Below are 7,799 nucleotides of genomic sequence, written 5' to 3'. Positions count from 1 at the left end.
AATGTTTTATCTTGTACATTGGCAATTTTGTGGTGTTCACTCGTGATTGGTTACGTAACTCGTTGCATATAGTGGTTTGAGTATAAATCTTATTATTGTTTAGGGTTAAGTGGACATAATTTAAGTTCAGCCCACCTCATAATAATTCATAATGCGATCCTATAGTGGAGAAGTACATTGCAGCTCACTATAAAATTCTGAAATTACAGGCCCCCATAGTCTACTAGTATCCCCCCCCCCTATAAACTGCATCTTGTCTGTGGATTTGGCATCAATCCATGGTTAGGATTCATCCCACTTGTACGGTGAGGCTAAGAATTCTGAGGTGGATTGAATAGTCATTCTCCCATCCTATAGTTCTGATTAGTGTACGATGGGGGGGGGGGGGGGGGGGGGGGGACATGTGGTACACAACAACCTGTATCATTCATCAGGACAAAACATAGACCCGAAATCATTCCAATTAATAAATGTTTTCCACCCAATTAGACCCAATTATATTGACATATACAAAATGCAATTTAAAAACATGATTTTTGATAATATAACTATAATAAAAATGATAATAAATAATTTATATGTTGATCAATCAAGTTTTTTAATGAAAATCATCTTATGTATTTCCTAGTAAATTTACCATTTTAGATAAAATATAATAAAAAATTACAAGAAAAAGAAAACCTTTACATATTATTAACAAAACAAGTGGTTCGGAGTAAACAAAAACAAAAGCCAACCTATTTATTAATCGAAACAAAACCACAGAATCAAAGCTGATATAATTGATTTGTTCAATTCAGTTCGATTGGTAAGAACGAATCTGTTGATGGTCCTAATTACACATTGGAATCACACTATGATGCCTTCCTCGAGTTTGCGTTCTGTGAACCCATGGGATCGCGGGATGTGTATGGCCACGTTGTCAGGGTGAGTAAAAGGTAATGTTAAGGCTCGGTTTGGAAAGAGTACAAATGCAAATATGTACAACATAAATACATACAAAATAATATAAAATATAAGGTTTTGCACTCTACATATTTGCATTTGTACTGCTTCCAAATTCAGCCTAACAGGATTTTGGCTGCTAACACAAAAAGACAAAAAACTAGAGTTTTCCTATCCACATTTCGAACTCCCTCCCTCCATTTTTTCATTCTCCTCCACCGATCCTAGCACAATGGAATTCATCGGCGTCCTCACTCTATACTGCCATTTGTGAGCATAGAAGCCACCAGCAGTGAGAGGGATGTCATTTGGAATTTGTTCTTAGGCCCTTCTTCTTCTTCTTCTTCTTCTTCTTCTTCTTCAATGAAACAGGGACCAGTGTGAGCTGAAGGAAGGTTAAATCCATCATATGGATGGCCGAACCATGCTAGATGGTTGGGCAAAATTTCAAAAATTTCTAGCAACCTTCAGGGAATCGTATTCCCAATTTTAGAAAAACTGCATTTTTCTAGGATCATTCTTGCACTGAAACCGGAGCAGATTTGAAACTGAAAGAAAGGGAGAAGTATAGGTGATACGGATTCCACAAATGTAGCTCCCCAAGTGGTAGTTCACGCCCAAAGAGAGTTCCAAAACCAGCTTCCACTGAAGATGGCGCAGCTTGAATTGAAGTCGGTTCAGCAACACAGTTTTCAGCAAAACTGTGATCCAACACCTTGGATCAAACAAGAGAGGTGAGCACAAATTGGTTATGATATTTTATTGGAAAAATCAGAAGTCACAACAGATCAATATCAGTCCAAGAATTGGAGGTCGAATTAGGGTTTCTGGGGCGGCAAGAACAGAGAGAGAACTGAGAGCAAAGATATCTAGAACATATTCGATCTCCTCTTTTCGTAGCCTTATGGATCACCACTCCTAATCGAATTAGGAGGTTCCTAATCCAAATCTTTATTTGGATTTGGACTCTCAAAGTGGTAAGACTTATCCTCTGATCCTAATGGTTGATCCAGACCCTTATCCAAACCCATATTCGCCCAAGTCACATGACTCTTTAAGTTGTCATGTGACCACTTGATTAATCCAATTAATCATGGGCTTTAGCCCCATTAAGCAAGTGGCTCACATCTTGTGGTAGTTGCTGGCCCATTTGGTTCACTTTGTATGGTGTGGGACCCCAACAATGGCTCTACATAAGGGCATATGGGTTCATCCCAGCCTCTATGAAAAGGCCTGGCCGAATTCACTTTCAAGCATAATGAACCCCTAAGTCCATCAGTATGGGCTCTTAATGGGCCCAACATTTATAGTAAATGATCATTGAGTCCAGCCATCCTAAGAATGCCCAAGGATAATGGAATCAAGTAAGATATAGCCCATCAAGTAAATAGACCTAAATAGTCTCTTACACTTAATCTCTCAGCCCTTAATGATCAAACACTACCCGACAGGGAATGACCTCTCCCCTGGGTACAAGGTGTAGCGTCACACACTCTACTCGGATGGGTCCCGGGAATTAAAACCTTTTGCAAACATTTTTTTTCTTAAAACATAATATATATATATTATCATATAAATATATTTTGCAAAACAAATCTCAAACACGGTTGAAATTGACTATCGACAATTTTGGTTTCCATCAAAAAGAGTGTAGTCCCAATCATTCACTTTGTCTGATAAAGAGGTTAATCATGTTACTATGATAACCCACTCGAGTGAATTATTAGACTGTCCCAACATACCTAGGTTTTGACCCCCAAAGGATCTCACTGATTGGCATATCAAAGACACCCAGTACATTACCATAATCGAGTCTAGGGGTTATGTGTAACTTTCTAGTTTTTCCCACCAGTCTCCAAGGTCTAGGGCATAACTGAAAATTAGTTTGGGTTCAGTGTTTCAAATAAACACACACTACATGTGCTTCGGGTCCAATCCTGGAAGCTGAGACATGTTGCTCCAACCTTCTTAGCACACATCAGTGTTAGCATTGGCAGGATAAACTTTCCTAACTCTATCTAATGGCTGAGAACATTCTAAACTAACACGAGTCTCATAAGTGTGCAATTTAAGGGTAATTACATAGGAACACACCAATTATAACATGAATCAATTATGTACTTTTATTCATTTACAATAAATGCATCAGTACATCAATCTGATTGGAAATAAGGGCATACACTGTCTAACAGCTACGACTTACACTTAGGTCCAATCTGGTACAAGCCTCAGTCCCATACTGTCCATGTGTTTCTCAAACACTTTCTATATTAGTGGATTAGTCAATGGGTCTGCCATATTCTCCGTTGATGCTACATTTTGAATTTGGATGTCTCCTCTACCAACAATCTCTCGTAGATTTAGTGTTGTCACATAACAGTGGAATGAGTGATATGGTAGGATTCCAAATTCTTGGATGAACAACTTCATCCATTTGGCAGCCTCACTTAGGTAATGTGCTTGGCCTAGGTCGTGGACTATTTTTCTTACTACACAGGACCCCATCATAAAGATGTAACCAGATGTAGACTTTCTATCATCTGGGTCTGATTGGAAGTCAACATCAATATACCTGACGATCTATAGTGAACTACCATCGAAGACAAGACAAAACTCTTTTGTCCTCTGAAGGTATTTGAGTATGTTCTTTATAGCAATCTAATGCTCCTATCTTGGGTTTAACTGGTATCTACTTACTACACTTACTGCCTGAGCAATGTTTGGCCGAGTGCATAACATGGCATACATGATGCTCTCTACGGCTGAGGCATAGGGAACCTCTCTCATGCCCTCAACCTCCTTAGGAGTCTTGGGAGACACCCTTGGAGAGAGTGACTCAATGTTTGAAAAAGACAAATCCCTTCTTGGAGTTCTCCATGTTGTATCCGTTGACAATCTTGTCAATGTAAGTAGATTGGGATAATCCTATTATCCTCTTTGATCTATCTCTATAGAGTCGAAGCCCCAAGATGTACGAGGCTTCTCTAAGATCTTTAATGTAGAATTTCTACGGAAGTCATACCTTCACCATAGTCAACATTCTTACATCATTCTCAAAGAGTAGAATGTCGTCTACATACAGAACAAGGAACGTAACTTTATCTCTTACTAATTTCCTGTAAACACAGGCCTCATCTGGATTCTACTCAAAGTCAAACTGTTTGACGGTAGAATCAAATCAGATGTTCCGACTTCTTGAAACTTGCTTAAGTCCATAAATGGATCGGTTAAGTTTACACACCATGTGTTCCTGACCAGTAGTAACAAAACCTTACGACTGCTGCATATAGATATCTTCAGTAAGATCTCCATTTAGGAGTGCAGTTTTGACATCCATATGCCAAATCTTATAGCCATAGTATGCTGCTACAACTAACAGGATCCGTATGGATTTAAGCAAGGCCACTAGTGAAAATGTTTCCTCATAATCGACTTCCTCTTCCTGAGTGTACTTTTTCGCTACAAGACAAGCTTTATAGGTCTCAACCTTTCCATCAGGGCCCTTCTTCCTCTTGTAGATCCATTTGCAACTAATTGCTTTCACCCCAGGCGGTGAGTCTACAAGAGTCCAGGCTCCGTTGGTTTTCATTGAGTCCATCTCGATTTTCATCGCATCTACCCACTTTAAGGAATTTATGTCCAACATAACTTTCGCATAAGTCATGGAATTTTTCTCATTGATCGTATATTCCATCAAGTAACTTTCTTGATCATAGTCGTAATGAACAGGAGGTCTAGAAAACTCAAATAGATCTTTTAAATTGGGTATTATCTGAAACCTATGGGACAATTATGACTGAGGCTGGTGTGAGCTCTGTTGAAAGTATAAAGGAAAAATTAATAATAATAATAATAATAAGAAGAAGAAGAAGAAAAAGAAGAAGAAGAAGACAAAGAAGAAGAAGAGAAAGAAGGAGGAGGAGGAGGCTGAGAACAGACGCTGAATGCTTGAGGACATCTCTCTCGAGCCCGTGGCTTCCAAGTTTACAGATGCCGGTGGATGCTGTTGTGCTAAGTTCGGTGGAGGAGAATGAAAAAATGGAGGGAGGGAGTTCGAAGTGAGGACAGATGAACTTTGGTAGTTTGGTTTATTGGTCTTTTTGTGTTGATGGCCAAAGTCCCGTTAACGTTACCTTTTACTCACCCCAACAACGTGGCTATTTCTGGTTGGCTGGTTCATGCATCCTGTGAACCCACAGGATCACAGAACGCGGAATCCCTTCTTAGACTTTTTAGGCTGTGAGATTCATCATAATGTCTCATGCATTCAATAAGTTGGGCCATGTGCATTTTATAGCTGACGTTGGACATTAGACATGAATGTCCTCCGCAGCCCCAAACACAACTATCGTGAGGTTCACAGGATTAGGGATTTGGAATCAGAATCATAATAAGTGATATTCTACATTATTTCAGTAACCGATTATAAGAATAGACCATTCCGATTTCAATTTTAGCAGGGATTGTGATTCCAATTCAGACTGCCAACCAAACGGACCCTTAATGTCATGATTTACAATTACGTATCAAAACTGCATAATTGAACTATCGCAAATCCGGATTCATTTATTGGCTGGAGCAAAATGAGTGATCGCCAATGAAACAACTATCAAACTCCGCCATAGGCCCCATACGATAGACTAAATTTTTGTAAAAAACATATTGGGTTTGGAACAGTGACATGTATGGATTGGATTGAAGACGAAGAGAATGCTCATCACCACTAATAGTAATCGACATTCTTCCATTCCCTGGCTGGCTAGCTCTCTATATAACTCTCTCATTCCTCACCTGAAAACCGCGGAACCACCACAGCCACCATTATATAATCCATCATTACTCGTTTCTCAGCTCAGTTCGGACTTCGGAGATATTGAGAGATGCCTAAGAAAGGTCGTCCATCGTCGTCTCCGCCGCTTCCATTGAAAACCCGCATCTACCTCTCTATCCTCTCCACCGCTGTCAAACTCTGCTTTCGTCGTAACGGCACTTTCAGACGTCGTGTCGCCAACCTCTTCGACATCAAGATCTTTCCCAACAGAAAACCACGTAAAGACTCGTAACCGCCGATGTAACGGTCGACCCTGCCCGTGACATCTGGTTCCGACTCTATACTCCAACTGAACCCGCCGCCGACGCCTCTCTCCCCGTCGTATTCTTCTTTCACGGCGGAGGATTTTCGACCCTCAATCCTGATTCCATGCTATACGATTCCGTCTGCCGTCGCTTCGCACGCAAGATCCCCGCCGTCGTTGTCTCCGTCAACTACCGTCTCAGCCCAGAAAGCCGTTGCCCGTCACAGTACGAAGATGGGTTCGACGCTCTCAAGTTCCTTGACGGCCGACAGTTCGACGGATTTCCGGCCAAGGCTGACCTTTCGAAGTGCTTCCTCGTCGGGGACAGTGCAGGAGCAAACCTGGCGCACCAGGTGGCATGCCGGGCCGGGGTAGCAGAGTTTCGGGAGGTGAGAATTATCGGACTGATCTCAATCCAACCGTTTTTCGGTGGAGAGGAGCGGACGGAGTCGGAGATCCGGCTGACTCGAGTGCCGTTGGTGTCATTGAAGGCTACCGACTTGGCGTGGAAGATGTTCTTGCCGGAGGGATCGAACCGGGACCATGAAGCAGTAAACGTATCGGGTCCCAACTCAGCCGATATATCGGGAGTGAATTATCCGGATACGTTGGTGTTTGTTGGTGGGTTCGATCCGTTGCAGGATTGGCAAAGGAGATACTGCGAGTGGCTCAAGAGGTCTGGAAAATATGCTTCTCTGATCGAGTATCCAAACGCTATCCATGCTTTTTATTGGTTTCCGGTATTACCCGAATCTTCTAGGTTAATTGCGGATATAAGGGATTTCATTCAAAATCAGTCCAATAAGTCCGTTAAATAATGCATCAAGGCACAACACTTCATAAGAGTCCCAAGCCCACATATTATATTAAGTTTCTTTGGCAATATTAATATTAAGGTATTGAAATGTACACAAGGTGGAAATTGGATCAGTCTATTTAAAACTGAAGTTAAGCTAGTGGGATTGGAAACTGATTCCGGCCAAAGTTATAAAATGCATTTGTGTACCCCAAGTTACAAAATAATCTGAACTCAATGGGATCTACTGTCAAGGGCCTGTTTGGGAGGGTTGAAGCTTTCATTTTTTCTAACAGACAAACATAAATTTTATTAACTATTAAAAACTTTTCTTGATTTTGAAGGGCTTGTTCGTCACTCCAAAATTGGAGTACGGCTGCAAACGATATCGGATATCCGATTTTAAATTTGAATTCAATCCTATTAAGTTTCATCTGAATTCGATCCATTTATAATTGGATCAAATATGATCTATCTCTATAGAATCTGATTCAATTCAATTTAAATATATATGTTCATATATACTTAAAAAATATATATTATATTTATTATTGAAGTTGGTCTTAATGTTGTATTTTCACTAAATTTTCATATGTTCAAGTCTTATACAAGTAATTTTCAATTCATTTTGCTCATAATTAAAATAAATTATTAAAATCATTTTTAGTTAACCTTATTAATTATATATAATATTTTGGTTATTTTTAGTCTAATTTATTTATACTATTCAATATCCAATTATAATTCGAATTCGATCCAAATATGCTAGATATTCGATAAATACAACCCGATTAACAAATCAAATTCGGATATACCTATACCCGATTTGATCCGATCCCTTTGCAGCCCTAAATTAGAACACCATAGTCAAAAGCAAAAGCACTAGTGTTTTGATAAAAAAGTCAGTTGATGTGATATTTTGTCTTTTCTTCACAACACTGTCTGAATTCATTGGGGTCGCTCCAATTTGGAACATGCAGGAA

General features: G+C 39.9%; 1 pseudogene; it reads left to right on the top strand.

The window, feature by feature from the left end:
• The first annotated feature begins 5,695 nt into the window (after positions 1-5,695).
• Positions 5,696-6,934, top strand: LOC104590703 (putative carboxylesterase 18 pseudogene; annotated as a pseudogene).
• Positions 6,935-7,799: the final 865 nt, after the last annotated feature.

This window comes from Nelumbo nucifera, chromosome 5, assembly GCF_055504915.1.
Source record: "Nelumbo nucifera cultivar China Antique chromosome 5, China Antique-T2T, whole genome shotgun sequence".
Classification (NCBI taxonomy): domain Eukaryota; kingdom Viridiplantae; phylum Streptophyta; class Magnoliopsida; order Proteales; family Nelumbonaceae; genus Nelumbo; species Nelumbo nucifera.
This window is presented reverse-complemented; position numbering and strand designations above follow the sequence as displayed.